This window comes from Halyomorpha halys, unplaced genomic scaffold, assembly GCF_000696795.3.
Source record: "Halyomorpha halys isolate HHAL.00 unplaced genomic scaffold, Hhal_1.1 Scaffold320.1, whole genome shotgun sequence".
Classification (NCBI taxonomy): domain Eukaryota; kingdom Metazoa; phylum Arthropoda; class Insecta; order Hemiptera; family Pentatomidae; genus Halyomorpha; species Halyomorpha halys.
In genome coordinates, this window is record NW_027116715.1 from 1,220,331 (window position 1) to 1,242,358 (window position 22,028).

Below are 22,028 nucleotides of genomic sequence, written 5' to 3' on the forward strand. Positions count from 1 at the left end.
TATATAAACTTTCATATATTTTAAATCATTTTTAGCCATACCTTAGTTCACTTTTATTTCATGTTGTCTATTTTCTTACTTTGTTACATTATGTTAGTAGTTTGTATATTTTTTAGTCCTGCAAAGTGGGTGGAAATGTTGGCAGATTAATTATAACTGAAATTTGATTCTTAATCGCAGATAGTATTTGAAAAGCTGAAACACTACAGTTAACTTAATTCTTCGAGAAGAAGTAACCCAGCAATCAAAGTTTGAGTTGAGTTGTTTAACAGAGAAATAACTAGGGAGAAAAGAAAAATACCAACATAGGATTATTTTTCCTCTGAACTCTGCATTCACCATTCGTAAGTTAGCCTTCTCCTCTTTCTTTGCCTTCTCTGAATAACGCATAAGTTTTCTAATGATCTCACACTCAGGTTTTTCTATTGTAAAATTGTTAATATAAAATTTTTCCTTACTGAACTGGAAAATTTTACTCCAGTTACTGTATTCTATTAACTAGAGCCCCCTTGAGGATTACTCAAGATACTCATCACTTAAAATTAGTGTCAGACTTATTTTGCCTAATTTTCTAAATCTTTTTATGAAATATTTTTTTCCTGGACAGAGTCAGTTTATTGAGATAACCATTTATGTATGATTTAACTCTAATCAAATATTCAATCAACTAACAATGATACCTCTCTTCACTGGAACCTATAAAAACCTTAATTTCCAATATCAGACCTACCACAACTCTATCTATGTATCATTTTCCAAGAATGATCTATGTATCATTTCGGTCATTTTCTAAGAAATTTACTCTGTTAATTGTTAGTACACAACCGCTTTCAACAAATTGCATCATCCTCAAGTGTTACCATGCAAAAAAACATAATTATATGATATATCCTACTTAGTCTGATATCCTTTGGCACTTTGAAGGATATACATACTTAGCAGTTAAGGGTTTATCCCCTAAATGAATATAGCCAATTTCATTAAATATAGGACTTGTATAATTTTCCTCTCACAAATTGAATTTATTACTTTTCTTTTTAACCAAATACATATTCTCCCCATTCATGGTTTTCATATTTGTTGAATGCTTTATCAACATTGTGGTTCACTATTGTCCATCAGTAATTAGTTGAAGGACTTTTTGTACTAATGGGTGTTTGATTTCAGTTAAAACACTATTGTTAAATCATTCTAAAGTTTTAAATTGCAATAAAGCTCAGGAAAAATGCATGTTAGTTTATTTCTCACATATTATAATTTTCACAATTATTTAAAGCTATATATGTATATAGCTATTTTAAATTTTCAATACTCATCTTGTTTCTTAAATAATTATCTAGAGGGGGAGAAGTTAAGTATAGTACTAAAAATTACAGTTTTTCTTTGAAAATAATGATTTATAACAATAAAAACGTTTTGTCAGAACAAGTTCAGTTTGGGGCATATCCAATGTTACTAGTTTTAATCACCATCAACATTAAAACAAAAAGCAACACTATTGAATTCAAAATTCAGTTGACGTTTAGCTAATTCTCATTCACTGTATCTTTTTATTGTATTTTCTCATTTATTTAAATTCAAAATTAGAACCAATTTGGAAGTTTTGTAACACATTTTCGATGATAAGGAACAGAACCTTATTTAAAAGAAAGTACGAAATGGAGGCAAGTAGTTATTATAGTTGGCACTAGAGGTCGCTAGCGATGCAACAGATAATCTACAGATACTCCCATATTCAATAATTAAACAATTATTAATTAAAATAACGAGTTAAAAATTATTATAAATGAAATAGTATTTTTTAAAAATGAAAAGTGCAAGGAATATATTCCTTATAACAATTACATTAACGTATGAAGTTTGTTGGTTTAAGTTGGCAATCAAACTAGCTCTTTTAATTTTTCTGAACTGATTACTTCAGTAAGTATTCTTATTTTTTTAAAAAGCAATTGAGAAATTTCGAATAATTCAGCTGATTCATGTTTACATAATGATATAACTTTGAAATGTAATCATATTATACTGACTATTGTAATGTAATGAATGTGGAATAAAACAACACATTTTTCATATTTCTTAATGTTAAGGTGATGTAGAGATCACACACAAGATGGCTGCTTTTAATTTTGTAGATATAAGCCAGTTATAAGTTAAATTTGCTAGCCACACTTAAAAGAATGCTTAAGTTCAATTATCACTATTATATGACTTCTGTTGTTATATTTTTATCTCAATGTTGAAAAAACACCAATAATGTTTAAGTTTAATTATCAATATCATATGACTTCAAATTGTTATATTTTTAATCACAAGCCCTTTCGGAGATGCTGATAGCCCTTTGCGAGATAAACTTATCTAGTCATTAAATTTAAATCAAAATACATTGTTTTAGTGCTATGAAGAAGTGGTAATGAAAATAATTTATTCATTATTCAACTTTCATGTGTATAAAAAGTAGTTTCCACTTTAAATAAGTAGTTTATAAAATGTTTAAAAGTATCACACTTGACATTTAATGATTTTTATATAAAACTCTATAAAACAATAAAAGAGTTTTTTCTTTTTTAATTGTTACTTGGATGTCTCTTTATGTTTAAAAATAATTGTTACTTAGTTTATAAATATAAGACTTAGGATTAAGTCTTCAATAACGTAATCCAATTTTTATAGGTCAAATAACATGTTTTACAGGAGATCACTGTTTGTCCCACTTATATTGCACTATTCCGATCTCGTAACAAAAATCATTCTTATGTTCAAATATTCAAATTAATTAAATTTATAACCCCAAAACTAAAAATATTCATTTCACTTGCAAATGATTAAGTAAATGTTATTTATCAACATAATGCATTAATATATTATTTAAAATGTCTAATAATACTATATTTAACAAGAATTATTTATAAATCATAAATAATTTTCAATTTAGACTTATGAAATAAATTTTATCTTTTTACATATAAAAAATATACATTTCCTTTTTTCATCAATTTTGTGAGAAAACATGAAGATAAAAGAACGACTTTTAACAAAACTTAATTAAACATTAAACTTTAAATTAAACATAAAAGAAAACAAAGTTATCTCCACACTATTAATATTAATAAACTTTTTCTTATATTTTTTTTTCTATTCATTTTTAATCGTTCAATTTACAATGTCTCTGTTCTGTTCATTGTAACAGTTAACACTTTTTGATTTTATTTGACAAGAAATGTAAAATATACATGATGAATTACATCTGATGTTATTTCTTAATCAGGTGATTTAGTTCCGAGTTTTGAAATTCCAACATTTACTATTCTCACCCTTTCTTGCTTAGTACAGCAGAATCCCAATTAACCAGCCACTATCTAACAAGCTCCTTGGATCAACTGGTGGTAAAAAGAAAAATATAAATGAGATGCTGAAAAAATAGTAGTTTAGTAAAATAAAATAAAATAACTAACTGTGTGCTAGCTATTAAAAACTCAGAGATCATTTGTTATCTAAATCATTAATTTATTAATTAAAATATATATTATAAATTTACATATACATTTTAAATTTATGGTATAATATAATTTATAATGAATAAATTTAATGATTTATCTAAAGTAATTTTCATTTAAAATTATATTAAATGTGTCTAATAAGTTAACTTTATCAAATATTAATATTTTTTAATATTTTAAATTTTATTCTACTCATAATATATGAGTAAAATTAAGTTTGGAGTTCTTTTATATACTCTGGACTAACCGTATCTCCTGCATCTCTTGGTCCCAACTATGATGGATAAGTGGGGTTCTGCTATAAAGTGAGAAATATCATAATATCTGTTTTACATATTAAATATTTCAGTTGTACATGAAAATTTCTTTTGAAATTCATTACCTATTTATAATATTTAACTTAAACAATATCGTCTGAATTTTCTTTTTATTTATTGCAGGAAATATATTTGATTCCCAATAAAGCCGTCTATATAACTAAAAAAAGATTTAATGTTCTTTGTTACTAGAATTCACATCCCATCAATCTCACCTGTCCATTATCATATTCAAACAGGGGATTCAAAAAAGAATGAACTGTGGTATTCTGCAGTCTACCGAGATGAAAATTCAGATTTGCTTTTACAACTAATCCAGTTATGACATGGTGGGCAATTATTTCTTTATTATTTGATTTATGATTATTGACATTAGTTTTGTATTAATATGATATCATCTGAAATTTTTATGTTTACAGGTGCAGTGCAGTGGTCTTGATTTTGTTTTTGTTAACAAGACTACATGATAATGTGAATAATGTTTAGCTTTTATTAGCAGGTCTAGTGCGGTGTGAATGTGTCGCTCAGTATATTTATTTGAAATATTTAAAGTGTTGTTTTTGTTCTTTGAACAAGTGAATTTACTTAGTTTCCGCCGTGGAGATCCGGTTTTTTCGTTTAAAAATCTGGGTTTAAAGACTTAGGCAGATAGTGAATTTCAAGAAAGAATTGACTAAATTCTTGGAAAAATTACGGGTAAGTTGTCACATATTTCTTTTTTTCCTGTACTCCTATTAAAGAAATTCATATTAGAAACATACTTCATTTGATAAATATATTACTCACTTGTCACTGTTTATATAGAATATCTAATTTTATTTAAATTAAACAACAGCTATCAACTTTCTTTTCTGACATTGATTTTTTCATATTAACATCTATTAAAATTAATATTCAGTTATTTTAATATATCCTCAAAACTCCTACCATAAGTAAAAAATATTTTTAAGTAGGTTCTTGGTCTAGCCCAATACTGGCATCAAAGTTGAATAGAAAAATCGATAAAATAAAAAAAATTAGAAATTTAGAAAAATAAACAAACAAAGTAATAACAAACATTGTGGAGATTTAAGCTTCTTTGTCTTTATGAAAAACTTATGAATTTAAAGATGATGTCTAACATAGATTTTACAAATGTTTTGTATAATTTGTGAAGATTTTAAACTCTACAATTAATGTCTGTAGTAATAAAGAAGTACAAAATTTGATTTTAAAGTTAATTTATATGAGAATTAGCAATTTTTTTTTATGAACATATCAGAACTATGTGAAATTTTAAAAATATATTATATTTATATCAAGTACATAACATAATCTGTATTAAATTATGATTTATGAATATAATTTTAATAAAGAGCTTACAATATAAATTGTGGCTGTTTTAATCATTTATATTTAACAAATTTTCAATTTATGTGACTTTAATTTGTTATGAACATGTTCTGTTGGGTTAAGTGCCTAAATTGTATGTTATAAAATAAAATTTCAATTATAAATTCTTTCATAGAAATTGATTTCCATTTATTCTTTGGGCTACAACTCTTGGATAGTCAAGGCATTCATACTCAATATTTACGTCCGAATTAGCAAATGTATTATTAATAAAGAATCTTTTGGAAACAATGTTTACTATTGTTTTGTTTACATTATTGTATTGAAAATTGATAAATTAAATCTATGAATTTTTGAGTATTGAGTTATTTAATTTGTTTTCAGATGGTGGCGATGGGTCATGGACACTTGAAAAATAAACAGGTGATTAAACTATTTATTAATCTTATTTTCCATGAATTGATGTTTACTCTCAAAATAGTTGTGGTACTGGTATCTGGTATTGTTTTCAAAATGGTTGTTAGGCAAATTTCATACAGCAGTTTTACCTTTGTGAGGTCTAAAATATGATTATTTTACATGTGTGTGTATTTTTAACAGTCCCCTAACAGATCGGATTTTATGATATATACTTTTTATTTACTCCTTTAAAATTTACTGTTATGAAATGCAATAATTAAATGTCTTGTCTGATTATTATAACATGATTATATCATGTCACAATACTATATATTGTTTAGTATTAAATATAAATTTAAGTCTTATAGAAAATAAAAAATAAAATCTGGCAGGTATTTTTGAAAGCAGGTTATATGAAACATTATATATAAAAATGGTGGATATACAAGTCCTGTTTTAATTTATAATAGGTCTTGAATTCATATATTATTCTACTTTTTCTTCATTTATTATACTTAATAAAATATAATCATAACACACAAAATAGTAGACGGAAAGGTTTCCTAGGCCACCTCTCCTCTAAACCCCAATTAGCAATAATCTTATCTTAGTTTTGAAACATTTATTTAAAACAGGAAGAGGAACTTTAATAAAAAAGTTAGTTAGGTTGATCAACATTAAAAAGTGGCTAAAATTGAAAAATGGCATTAAGGCAGCCCTCTCTTTTCTTTCTACTATTGTGTTATAATCTGCCGTTATTGATATCATTATTATGAATGAATATAGTTCTAAGTCTGTCTGTAGTCAAATCCATGTTTCAATATAATACCTATTTCAATCATCCAATTTTTATGACGTTTTTAATGATTTTATGGGTTGATAACTTAGATGGCTCCATACCAATTTTATGGCAGTCCATCTAGTACTTTTGCAAACACATGCACAAACGGCTTGTCTGATTTTGCTCAAAGCTGGGAAGTAGTGTAAAAATGGTTCATTAAAAATTTTATCAAACTTCTTTCACTACTTTTGCTTAAGCATTTACAAATATGTTTTCTCGACATGCCTGTAATTTACAAAATGGTTCTTCCTATAGTTATTGTTCTGAAATGAAAAATTATTAGCATTAAAATATTGCTAATTAGCCAGCCAATAGAAATGGTGAGGAAGCTATATTGACCCATGTACTTGGCAGACATTTATTTCTACCATTATATTTCTGTAACAAGAATATGCTGATTAGATATATTGATATGTTTATTTATAAATATTCTATATTATTTATTTATAATCTTAAAATTCTTTCTTGAGACTGGCAATTTTTTACTAAATAATTCAAAACACTATCCAAATTATAGTCTCAAAACTTTTATTGCTTTTACACGTCCAACGTTTCGGCCAATTCGGCCATCTTCAGGGACAATCTACTTAATTCACTATGAAACATATCATTTAATCATTCCAAAAACTTCATACAGGCTATTCTGCCCAGGTCAAAACATTTATATCCAATAAGTCAAATATCCATTTAAAAATCACAGTCACAATTATTTCTTCTTAACCACTATCAATACACTTTTATTACAACCTTACTTGTTAATTGTGACTGTGATTTTTAAATGGATATTTGACTTATTGGATATAAATGTTTTGACCTGGGGAGAATAGCCTGTATGAAGTTTTTGGAATGATTAAATGATATGTTTCATAGTGAATTAAGTAGATTGTCCCTGAAGATGGCCGAATTGGCCGAAACGTTGGACGTGTAAAAGCAATAAAAGTTTTGAGACTATAATTTGGATAGTGTTTTGAATTATTTAGTAAAAAATTCTATATTATATTATTAATGCCAAACATTTAACCCTCTCTATTCTGTATAGTCTCCATGACTCAACTATATTTTTTCCTTATGTCGAATTGTTGAAATAAAAGTTTTCATCACTAAACTGGACATTTATTCTTCAGTTGTCTGAACGTTACTTTATTGGTTCCCACAAGTTTTCTACCAGATTGTGTGGCAGCTCAAATTTTGGTAGAACATATGTTGCAACGGTTATTATTTACCTTTGCTGAGGATTGAGTGATAGGTTGGTGTTCTTTTAGGCATCCTAATTTCCAGAACTTTTCCATGGGAGACCGCCTCCCTTTTACCTCAGGTCAGGGGTGGATGGAGTGGTTTGTACATAGTTCAATATCTGGCCTAGTGGTTTACAGACTTATGAGTTTGGAACCACTGTGTTTATTGGTATTGGATTTTGTTTTGACAAAATCCCAAATTTTTCACCAATAATTTTTTCCTGGAATGATAAACAACAAAGTCAGATTGTTGAGTTGACCATATTTGTTTAGATTAATTCAGAGTTATCAAATGTTCAGTGAACTAATAATTTTTGTCTTCATACTTCCCTCCAGTGAAATTCATCCAAACTCTAATTCTCATATACAGACCTAAAACATCATTCCATTAATTTTTCAGTTGACACATTGGAAATTTTCCAACCCTGTCAGTTTAGTACTAATTATCCTTTTAGTAATTTATTCATTATCATTCCAACAACTTTATAATGTCATATTAATTTAACATATTCTTTAAATTATTGATGTGTTTACTTTGTCATAGTTTAGAAAGGGATATGGTTTTCTATATAAAAGTGGAACTGTTCTACCTAGTGATAATAAATTTACAGTTTCAACTTAGCATTTATTTCTCTATTTGTATGTTAAGAAACTATTTTTTTTTTTATAGCTTTACTGATGTTTATGAAGAATCTTCTTTGTTATTCTAGTATGAATATTCTAGTTTCATATAGTACATCTGGACCGAGGGTTTGTGATGTGTCTGTAGGTTGAGTTGACTTTTGATTGTTAAGCATACATTTTTTTGTTTGGTTGGTCTTGATAAGTTTTAGGCATAATTTTAATAGCTGCAGTCTTATAACTAGAGTTATAATTTTGATGGAGTAGCATGTTATTATATTTTATGTATTCATTATTTAAGAAGTCATACAAATATCTTAATAATCATCACATTTAAAAGGAATTAGATTCATCTATATTTTTACTCATATTTTGTACATTTGTAAAAAAATATGTATGATTAAATATTTTGATGAATTTAAGTGTGTTTGTTTTAGCTGCTATATATTTTAATTGAAGAATAATTGATATATACATATTTTTTAATGATTCTGGATTTTGTATTGATTTTATCTATCTAAATAATTTGTTTCTAATTCGTTTTTACAACTAGAAAACGTTTAATAACCTCATATTTGATTTATAATTAATTTTTATTCAAAAGGACTTTTAAAAAATTAAATAAATAATTATTCTTGTTTTATACACATAACTAACTATTGTTTTATTATTTATTTCTTTTATCAACATGTCATATTATGATTACAGAGCACAATAATTTTTTTATTAGGGAATGTACTAGGCATATTTCTGGTCGTTAATTGTGACACTACCTAAAAAATATCTGCTTATTTGACCTAGTTTAGTATACATTTTAAATTTAAAAAAAAATGCTAGAGAGATTTAATATTATTAATAAATATGTAATATTAGGAGGAAAGTAAATAAAAATTGCATGTTCATGATAAACTTTGCTATAGAACAAATATGCTAAAATTATCATTTTATTTTTTTTATATAATTCAATTATATTGCAAGAAGACTATAAATAAATGTGCAGTCTATTAATAGGAAATCAAAATAACTTATGAATTCAGTAATCTAAACTTTTTGTGGGTCAGTTTGACTTCTACTATGTGGACAAATAAAATCGCCTAACTTCCTGGCAATTCAGTTGGGTACAAAGAATACATTCGATTTTTCAGAATGTTTAGCATTGAATTATGTAATCTATAGAAGTATTGTTGAAAACTTGATTGAAGATGGGAGGTATCATGTAGCTGGAAAAACTGAAATCCAAGACCCTTAAAGTTCTCTGTCTGGTTCTTAATTAAAAAATCTGCAGGGTACCCATACTCATGCTTTATTAGGAAGTATTCCATACACCCTGGGTAGACTGACTACACAATTGCTTTCTAAATAGGAACCATGGCACAGCAAATTTAGCACTACATCAATATTATATAAATTGTATTATTTTAATTTTTTAATAAATAAATGTTCTTTATTCAGTTTTCTTTATGTATTTCAGTTCTTGTGTTTCTTAATTTAACGCTAAATAAAAACCTATTGGTCTTTTCTTGTTTTGATGTGATTATTTAATTAATTGCGAATATCAGAAGGTAATGATAATAAACTTTGGCTGGCAGGATTGCTTGCACTCTCAGGGCAGTTCTAATTAGTTAGAGGATATCCCTGGTGTGTTCTAGACGTTTTGTTTCAAGACCAAAACAATATATCAATCAAGGACAATTAAAAAGTTAACTATGATACCTGTAAAATCATTAAGTTGTTTTTTTCATTCCGTTTTGGTATTTTTTATTCATAATTTGGTTTCGTATAAGAACCCTTGTTAATTTTTCCCCGAATTTTTTCTTCCAGAAAAAATTGGATTAAAGTGTTTGATAAAATTGCCGAGTAGGAATACGTGCTCGACTGATCAGGTCGCCCAGGATTTAACAAGCCTCATTATTGTCTAATAATTAAATTCCGTTCCTTCTAATTAAATCAAAACAAGTCCCTGATTAAAAGAAAACCCTTTTCGGCCTCTACCTCTCCTTTCAGCCTTTTTTCCTTTGTACTTTTTTGTTTTATATTTAAAAGCCTGTTGTTAGAATTAATTAGGAGAGAGTGGATCGTAAATATTAAACTTTTTACCGTCTAACTTTTTTTTTTAGGAAAATTTGTTAAGAGAGAGCTTAGTCAAGCTTAGCCAACATCTGTTCTTTCCTTTATTCATTCCAGCTTAAGTTTAGATTGTATTGTATTCATATGAAAGGTAACCGGTAAAAGAAATGTCAATGTTTTCATAAAATGAGATATTAATGCCAACTTGTGACTTGTTCGAATCGATGCCAGAATTGCATTATGAAAAAAACAAACAATCAATCTGCCCAAATTAAAGATAGAAAATGTGTGACGAGAAAGACTGATTAAAGTTCACGTGGTAAATTCATTAAAACCTGATGTCAAAAAGTATTTCTTAGAGAGGAATTGAACATTCAAAATTTTACAGAAATCCATAAAGTTTGATATTATGGTACCATATTATACCACATTTCCTGATTTATTATAATATTAATAATGATAATAAAGGCTTTCGACATACGAAGGTTGGATGTCGGATTCCACCATTCGTTCTCTACATATATACATAAATTGATTAAAAATGAACACAAATAAATGAAAGTTATTTTATTTGTTCCGATGTTTCGGCCTAAAATTTAGGTCATGAGGATTGTTTATTACTACTTGCGGAAAATCAAGATTTGAATGCCGTCATTGAATTTATCATAAAAACTAAATTTTGCGTTCAAATGTTGTCTTTCTACCTCATTTACGATCCATTAATATTTAATTAGTTAGAAAAAATATTCAGTTTAATGGAAACTTTATCATCCGAAGATAAAGTTGGCTATATTATGGCCAAACTGATTGTTGGCATGTACCCTTATAAACGGTTCAGAGGGTTGAAGAAATTCAATTTCTAAGGCCCTACTAATATTGAGAATAAAATAATCAAACAAAAGAAAGTCTTGAGCGGCGGAGATTCGATACTAAGGTCGTTTTCCAGAAACCTAAATTTTATAATTAACAGAATTATTATCCAACTGTTCTTTACTGATTTAAATGGTGGCCTCTTGCACAAATGGAAGAGAAGCACCTTAATTTATGTTTGGAGGGGCATCATTGGACGGATGTTTGTCGAGAGCGATCGGTGGTATCGGGATCGAACCTCCGGGTTCGTTAGGCCTTTATTATTAGTAGTAGAAATTTTGAAATACACCGCAAACATCTATTTACTTCCATCTTTTATCGTTTTAAGTATGTTTCCTAGTTGAAGAAATTATTTGAGCTGAACTTTCAGTTAATGAAGGTTATACCATGATTAAAGATTTCCTATTTCGAAGAGGAATTTATGGGCTCATTGAACCATACAAAACAATGAATTTGCTCTAAGTCGTTTGGTCAATTTATGTTAGTCTCATGTATTGGATTTCTCTCTTTCACCAAAGAAGGATATTTTTCTCTGAACTCTTATTCATTAGGACCCTGAATTAAATTACTACATTAAAGAATGGATTAAATAAACATGTCAATTGATGGGAAGTAGTGGTGATGGAAACGTCGGTACACAGATTCGTATACATTTAGAAAGAATCATAATTTTTTTTTTTAAGTTTCCCTTTAAATCTGCATTTATATTAAAGGGATACAAGCCTCCTTATTTAAAACACGAGATTAAATAAAGTTAAAACGGAGGAGGATTTTGTCACTAAATTATCTTTTCTGATTTGGTGTAGTCGAGAGACATTGTTTGCTAATTTATGAAAAATGAATCTAATACATAAATTGTTTTTCAAACTTAATGATCTTTTACCGGAAGAGTCTTTGGAATTAAACTGGATTTGGTGAATGACACAATTCTTCCTTTTTCAAATGAAATAATTTATTTCATATAATCAGCAACAAAGTTTCGGGAAAATCCCCTATCTTCAGGTTGCTGATAAAAATAACCTATATATTACATATAATTATCTCCTTTCTTGTCATTCTTGCTAATATATAATAATATTAATGTCATTTAATAAATAAAAAATTTTTAAGTTCAGGAATGTAATTATTCTCCTAAAATGTATGACTATTAACAGTTAAATAGTTTTTATTTATTAAATGACATTAATATTATTATATATTAGCAAGAATGACAAGAAAGGAGATAATTATATGTTATATATAGGTTATTTTTATCAGCAACCTGAAGATGGGGGATTTTCCCGAAACGTTGTTGCTGATTATATGAAATAAATTATTTTATTTGAAAAAAGAAGAATTGTATCATTCACCAAATCCAGTTTAATTGTTTTTAAGTATTGATCATTATCTATAGACTGCTGGTTTAACTGAAAAAATACTATCCTAAAACGCACTGTTGGAGTCAAACATGTAATAATTTATGAAGAAAATTCCCAATTGGTGTTATTATAAGAAAATATTTAATCAAATCCTTACCATCATTCATACTATTGAAATTATCTTACATACATTTTTGCATATACAATGGGGATGGCGGACTGGGCTAGGATAATATCTGAATAGAGAGTGAAAAAGAAAAACGTAAAAAGATGTTTTCGAAGAGTCGTTAATATTGATGGCTTCGTTGAAGGGATGAAGTGAACTGAAGTTACATCGAACATAAGTAACGCGCGAAAATGATACAAAAAACAAAAATTTTTAGTGTTTAGTTAAAGTTTAGTTATTTATATCGACACAAAGAATGGTAGGAACGAATTATCATATTTATAGTAATGCCTTTGGAAAAATATTTAGATCCTTTTTAAAATCGAACTTTTCACTATATGAATGCTTTAATTATCTTAACCATATGCCATAAAAAAAGAAAAAACTTCAATATGGTATATCTCATATTCGTTAATTATATATACTGAAATCTATCTGATCATATACAATAAATAGTACTTAATTTATTTGTTGCATTTGATATATTCTAGATTAAGTCGTTATAATTTTAATTATATACATTTACCCGTTTGCTCTTTCATCTTCTATCATGTCTGTACATGAGCCTTATCGCTATCCTATATCAAAAGCTGGAGTCAAAGGGATATCGAACTGTCTGTATTACAGTTATGTACGGTATTCACCTCAGGCCTCAAAGAACTGCTGTCATTATTAGACTAGTGAAAGTCAATATACTTTATTTTAGGTATTTATTTTTTATTACTCTAGCTGAAATATCCAAAACGTTATAGTGCACTCTTTGAAGTTTAATTAATTAAATCAAAATGACGTATCTTAAAACATTACTAAAAGCTTGAACCAGAAATAAAAGACTGTTCTGTTCTAAACACACACACACACATATATGTATTTTGGTTTGGCTCTACAGACCTATTACTTTCTAGTTTGCCGCATGTAACTCTTTCGCATCTTTGTTGATTATGTCTATCCATCTGTTTTTTGGCCTCCCACGTGGTCTCTTGCCTACTGTACTAGCATTCATTGTTGTGTAGAGGCGTCCTGATGGATTGTTTCGAGCCACATGTCCTTGCCTTCATATCATGAGATATTGAATAAACAGTCTCTGCAAGCAGTTCACTGTTAGTTCTTCTCCTCTATGTATCTCAAGTCTCAGCTCTGATCTCAGATCCTTTAATTGTTCGGAGGACTTTCCCTTCAAATCCCTTAATTTTGCTTTCTAGGGAGCCTGTGAGAACCCAGGTCTCGCTGCCGTATGTCGTACAAGTGGCTTTATCATGACATGTACAGGCTTAATTTCAGATTTTTCGGGATTTGTTTATTCTTGACAGAGAGAAGAAGGTTCTGTTTGCACTTGTTATAGGCTGGTCCATCTCAGTCCATTGATCTTGTGGAGCAGAGGCGTTCAAAACTTGGTCATTGCCTGGGTATTTTATGTTAAGAGGGTTTAATTGTACTTGATTAGCTGTTTGGTACAACTTCCATTCATTTGTTTTAATTATTATTGGTATAATTGAATGTTTTTGTACTAAATAAGTTGGATATTACCATTAATTAATTTAATTATATTCAACTAACAAACGACATTTTGCAAAAAACTAATATGACAATGCGAGATAGAACTGTGGGGTTCTATTACGGTCTTGGACATCTAATGAATACAGCTTAGACAATACAATAATTTCGGACTCTACTTGCTGATTATATAAGGCATGGGCGAGAGGTATACTGAATTGTTTCAGCTGCCATGAATGCCATGACATGAAAAATTTGCATTCTTATAACAAAGTAATTAGCCGATCGAATATTTATGGAAATTCATTTTAGATTTAAATAGATATTTTTGCCAGAATCATCTAGTTTTAGATCTTTTCTATTTGAAATATTGTTCCGAAATTAAAACGTACCTCTCGATACGACAATATTTCAATGTAAAACCACCAGAACAATAACTCGATTTAGGTGTAACATCAGCTGTTATTATTACAACTATTAAAAAAAAAAGTTTATTGATAGATTACGTGCGATCATTAGAAAAAAGTTCAATTAGGATGAAATTTATCACAGGTACAAGATCCAATCAGGGAGCCGGTACAAAATGGGCTTCACACTTCGGCCTTTGTCAAATTACAAGCCACTAAGCGGAGAATATCTGATCCCGAAGGACAGGTGTTCTTGGAGGGCTATCATTAGAGCTGTTGGAGGGGGTGTTGGGCGGTTGGAGCTCTGGATGGACCCTTGAATATTTATTGACACTGTCATCTCATTATATTACATCGTTAGGGTACTTAGAAGTGTCCATTATAGGTCTAACCCCAGCTTCATTCATAGCTAACTCTATTTCGAGTACTCTCTCATTTATTTAATTGATCATTTGTATAGAGGCTTTTAAGAGATCCTCATCCCTTTGTATCGTTCATATGAATAAAACCTTCAGGAACATGATAGGGTAATAAGAAACATAGAGATGGATTGTTGAGGTATGTAACTGATGAGGATGTATTGTGAATTGTAAAAAAGCGCCACAAAGGCATCGGGGACTAAAAACTTCAAAAAAAACAAAAAATGAAGGAACTTATTCGGTCAACCCATTCAGTTGGTAATTGTTGCATTGACACGCAGACTGACTAATGGCCGAAAATGCACTTTTGATGGCTCAGCAGAGGCTGGAACGTTTATAGTACAAGAGCCCAAGAGGAGAAAAAAGGCAGTTATCTCACCCCAATTTTTGATTACTTTAATGAAAACTATGTATAATTAATAGTCAAAATTGATGAGTCTACCAAGTATAGGTAGGGAGAATAAAAAATGGCGGTTATTTCAAAGCGATAAAAAAATTTTTTTTTTCATTCGTAGTTCTATATCTTAAAAGTAGGAACAACACAAGAAAACCTAAGAGAACGTCATTTAAAGAAGAGCAAATTTGCTAAAATATGAGTTCTAATAGAGTTATTTACGTTAAATAGTTTTCGAGATATAGCTTTTTAAAAAAAAACATTTCATAAAAATGAAAGGAATATGGTCCGGGTGCGGTCAAGAAAAACTCAAATAGTAGAAATATACTAATTTAATGAGCCAACGTTTCGCCCCACGTTGCAGGGCTTCTTCAGGGCTATTTTGACGGCAGTCAAAACTAAAATGGGATAATAATCTTCCAGTATTTCATAAAATTGTTGTATGGGACGTACTGAAAGATCAGTAGTTCGTGAATTTATTTTGAAAAATTTATACCTCAAAACCATTTGACGTACAGATGTCTATCAGCACTCAAATTAAAGCTAGTTTAATAAGCTATAAATTAGTTTTTTATTTTTGTAGGAGTAATAGTTTACATGAAATTTGCTAAAATAAATTGATTTATAGTTGTTCGGACATATTTTCATTTGCCAAATTTATATTCATATGTGAATATCATAAAAACTACTCCCCCTACGAAGATAAGTGTCATAAACTACGTTATAGTAAGTTAAGTTTCCTTTATTTTGAGTGTTGGCAGACATATGTGCGTCTTATGGATCTAGAGATATATTATTTCAAAAATCCAACATTTTATACGAACAACTAGAAATTAACATTTTGTGAGATTATTTAGTCAAATATCATAAAAACTACTACTCCTACAAAGATAAACATAATTAACTATTTTGTAGTAAATTTAACTAGCTTTAATTTGAGCGCTGACTACATCTGTACGTCCAATGGTTTCCGAAATGAAGTTTTTCATAAATCATTTTCATTTAAATTCATTCATTCATTCATTCATTCATTAAATCATCAAACTTATTGTCCGAACAACTATAAATTAATTTATTTGAGCTAATATCATGAAAACTACTATTCCTACGAAGGTAAATGTCATAAACTTCTTTATAGTTCATTAAACTATTTTTAATTTGAGTGCTAATAGACATCTGTACGTCACATAGTTTTTGAGATATAGATTTCTCAACATAAATTAACTAACTACTAATCTCTCAGTAGATTTTTAAGAAATTTTGCTTTTTAAAAAGCTATATCTCGAGAACTATTGGACGTAAATAGCTGTTTTAGGGCTAATATTTCAGCAAATTTACTCTTCTTTAAATAATATTCTCTAAGATTTTCCAGGGTTGTTGGTAGTTTTTAAGATATAGAGCTCCGAATGAAAAATAAATGTTTTTTTAAAGTTTTGAAACAGCCGCTATTTTTTATTACCCCTACCTATACTTGGCAGACTCATCTAGTAATTATACATAGTTTTCATTAAAGTAATCAAAAATTGGGGTAAGATAACTGCCTTTTTTTCTTCCCGGCTCTTGTACTATTAGATCAGTTACATTATTACAATAATTATTTTAGATTATAATATTTTCATTACATTGTACTGGTGGGAAAGTAAAAAAACAAAAAACAGTATTGTCAACGAGGTTCTAGATGATTTCTTTTCCTTTTTTAGTGATCGGCACGCTAAGTAGTGCTTCTGCCTCTATTGTCGGCACTAGAGAGAAGGACTTGACTTTACGTCCCATTAAAAAACAAGAGTCTTTAATTTACACTGATTTTTATATATATGATAAATTATTAAATTTATAATATTTAATAAGGTGAAGTGAAAAAAATCTTGCATTTATAAATTTGTTTAATTTTCTCATTTATATGCAACAACGTTTCGAGGTCATTACCTATCCTCAGGCCTACTTATCACAATTATATTTATATGATCATCAGTTTAACCTTATTCGAATGTTTGTAACAATGCATTTAACAAAAAAAAGATTAATATTAAGATTAATCTCTTTATTTTAAAAAGTAATTTAAGTTTTAACTGTTAAAGGCAAGACTATATATTATTGTTTAGTGGACTATATAAGGAGAATGATAATGTTTCAAAAATAAAATTGTTGAAAATATAATGAAAAGTAGACCTCCTAATGATGGGGTGTCATATAAATGAGAAAATTTATAAAAATAAAATAAGTTATTAATTAGATTCTTTTCACTTCACCTTAATAAATAATTCTAAAACTCTTCCAGTCTATTGAACCTAAGTTATTAACTTTATAAGTTTTGGGATTGTAATACAAAATAAAATATTTAAGGCTTTAATTAATGGAAAGAAGCAGGTTTTAAGTTTATTTTTTGTATAATGGGTACAATTAAAAAAAAAATGTTTACGCTTCACTGTTGGATCTAAAGATTTTTTCATTTCCTCTTTTACTATTCTTTTTGAGAAACAAATTAGTTGAGCTGGAAAAGACATCTGCACAATCCGGCGTTGGAACGATCCAAATTTAAATATTAAATTGCATCCAAAAATGTATTTTTGTTTCCATTTTTGAAACAAAGCAATCAGGAGCTGAATTGGTGATCATGGCATTATTTAACATCAATGCTATAAATAATGTCGATTGGCATTAAGGTCATAAATCATCGAGTCTGCATCCGGCTCGATTTGTGAAGTAAAACTGGTTCAGAATAGATTCGTTCGCCCATATTCTCGACAGAATTATGGATAATTCTCAGTACTGTTTTGTTCAAAACAGTATTGCTTTGAGAGTTTCTAAATAATAAGTAGGTGTCTTTAGTTACTCCAGTGCACCTAGAAAGCTTAATTTGAACTATGGATTTTTAGTCATAAAATAAATAAGAATTGATCTGTTTCCAAATTTTTACTCACTATAATCATTTTGTTAAATGCGATATGAGGTTTCAGTAACTTACAAGATTTACAATTTGTTTTACTCTAATTACGGAACGAAAAGGATAAATAAAACCACTAAATTTTATTTCAACTGAATATGCATTGTCACTTAATACATGTATTTTTAGAAAATGTTTACTAAATTATAGCCATGATCCATATATATACATATATTGTGTGTCAGCGCCTAATGTCATCTACAGGTGACACCCAAGACTAATCTGTTTTTTATGTAAAATTCATATTTTTTGTGTAATTCAGACTCAACATAATCAGAAAAAAAAGGAGATAAGAATATGTTTTTTTGGAACTTTATAGGTATTAAATGGTTAAGAGGAGTCACATCATGCTTCACAGATTAATATAACATAAAACATATTTTTAAAAAACGAAACAATAAATTACTTCATTATTTATTATGTTCATTGTGTTAGGGGAGGAAGAAACGGATACTCAATATCTTGCAGCTTTTATTACCAAGAGTGGAAGGCGAAGAATTATATTTTGTCTCAAATATAAAATATGTACGTTACTTATATTTTCGCTGGTATCGGTTTTTATGTTAAACATTCTTTTCAGAAAGTTTTGGCACAATCTGTAAGGCATACCAAGTCTTAAGAATACGTTTAATTCTAAATTTTTGTTTTGTTATATGTGCCAATGTTGAAGTAGCTTAGTTTAAAAAACGGGTAAAAAATGTATTTTATCAAATCGGCTAAAATAAAATAATGAACATCCATTCTAAGGTTAAGTGATGTTTTCTGAGTCACATGATCCCAATGCTGAGTTGTGCTTAGCTCCCACTGGATCCGGAGCCATGAGCTTGTAAAGCTGGCCGGCCGTGGTTTTTCAAGAAGCCACTTATTTGAGCGAATTTTAATATGTTTCTAGCCAATTAAAGATAGAGGATAACACTCACTAACTAGTGTGTTCATGTTTCCGTCCTCGTCTCTAAAACTTTCAGTTTTTCTGAAAAAAGCATTTGAACATTACTTGTTATCACATGTGTCGTCATTCTCTTCCAATTTCGATATTTGAAAAATGAGTACAGAATATCATACAAGTATTTTGGAGTTTATACTTTCTTAAGTTTATATAGATGACCGCGATGCCAAACCTTCAAGCAAATTATTGATGAAAGTCTCAGAATGTAACCAGCGTGTTTTTTTTCCATTTCAAGTCCGTTTAATATTTATTCTGCAATCTTGACTGTTTATGTGAAGTGGAACGACGACTCAAAATGAAGTTGAAAATACAGAATAATGTTGTTACATTGAAAAAAAAGAGAAACGAAAAATGGATTATAGACATATGGGCCTATAGTTATAACTTGTTTATTGGTTTTACCTGGCTTATTAATTATTTCATCCAAGTATCGGAAAAATATCCAGTACGTTTACAACTACTAAAAATTACCACAACTCTAAAAGGGTACAAATCTTAGCCAATTTCCTTTACTTTAAAAAATGTATGCATAATGTTCTTTGCGCGATTGATAAACTCCAAAAAATTGAAAAGGTGTTTTCTTGCTTAAAATAATCTTCTGATGGTCTATCCAGATTACAACCTTTTATTAATTTATAAATTATTTTATTTTATCATTTATAATAAATGTAATTTATAAAATTATATTAATTTGATAGTTAGATTAGTAAGAAATACTATATATTTTGTGTTCTGAGAGTACTTCGTTTCTTGGACTAATAGGGAAACTTCCTTTTAACTGCGTTCAGATACTTATTACTTCTGTGTAATAAGTGTATTTTTTCTTCATCATATTTATAGTTATATTTAATCGTCGTTCTACACAGTACATTTAAATCGTTTAACATATGGCTTATAATTGGTATATAGTTCTATCAAACACATTTTTATGGAATTAGATTTAAAATTTTATTGTTTAAATTTTTATTGGCATTTGTTATTATAGGATTTACAGGTGAGGGAAAGATTTAAGTTAATGTATAGTAGTATGGAGTTCTGTTATCAACCCATTAGCCCTGACGAAGCCCTGCAAAGTTGGGCGAAACGTTGGTTAACAATAATTAGTTTTGATACTTTTATTGACCGCCACTCTGATTATCTTCTTCCTAAACTATTTATATTTTATGCAGTATATATATGGCGATATCATAGATAGTCAATTTGCCAAAAATAATAAGAAAAATCAACTGATATTTGTATTATTTATATTTATATTAGTATGTTGTTAACTATTATATAGCGAAGTTTTCTGTTACCATGTTCACTTCTTATCACTTAGTTATAATACACTAATTGTTTTCAAAGTTCGGACCAGGATTGACCCAGTTTTTGTATAAATTGTAAATTTATTTAAGAAAATCCTGTTGGTTGAAATCTATCTTGCTGGTTCGTCACCAGCATAAAGACAACATTCACTAGCTGTAATCGCACCGATATACACTGATCTATTCTTTAAAAACTTGGTTTAAACTGAATTTATTTCTTTAGTTATTTTAGTTCTCAAATTTGTTTAATGTAATCTAATTAATTAAATTGAAATTAAATCTTGAATCGTTAGCCCGAAGTTTGAGATCCAGCGCTCAATGTATACCTAATTGAACAACCCTCCCACCCCCATTCCCTTGATTTTATATATTATTTATCTTTAAAAACATATTTTTTAAGGTGAAATAATATACTTACTTTTAGAGCTAAAAAAATAAATTACTTTTACTTTTAGTATTAAATATTTAATGAATATGAATTTTATTTTTTAAAATGAATATCTGTACATATCTCTTATTGCGTTGAAATAAGTAAACAAAAAATTAATAAGGTAAAAATAAAAACGTTTAAATTACTCCTACTTTTAGTTTCGCACGAGTTTCGTCGAATAATATTATATAATTAAGTCATTAAGACCTATAGGAAATTGAGGATAGCGGATTCTTTAGGAAGAAGTGATGTAGCATATTTCAGTTTTAAATTTGATGCAATGCATAGTAGTGTTTACAAGACCTTGGAGCTGAAATTTATTTGTCATAATGAATCGTCTACATTTCGCTGTTGGTAACATTAATTTCACATGAAGTTATTAAAAATAAATTCATTACCTTCAACAGAAACAGTGGCTTTTTTAGATACTATCGTAAATTATCATTAAAATTCCATGAGTGGAGTGTAGGTATAACTATGCATTGTTAATGTGTGTGATTATTAATTAATTTATAAACAGCGTAAACATAAAACTGAATGGTATTAAAAAAAAAAAGCGTGGGAAAAACAGAACTAGTAATTTGTTTTTGTTGATGTATTACAAAAAAATAATACTTCCAATGCTTTTAGCGAGCCAATGGCCTAGATGTTACAGATTTTCATCTCCAAACTAAAAATCTGAAGTTGGAGACATCTATGGAATAGGAATCGGATTAGGAGTAATACAATTTTACTAATATATTATATAGTAAAATTACTTTTATATTATATTAATTATTTAGTTCAAAATTTCCTCCAAATCTTCATAAATGTTCGATACATGGAAATATGTGTAATCATTCCTCGAATTTTTAAGAACATCCATGATCTGTTACTTTGATAAATAAATAAAAATAATAATTCTAGTTTTCTCAGAAAAGCCTTATTATTATGCGTTGAACGGACCGATTGATTTTATATTTTTATTATTTTTTTTTTATTTTATAT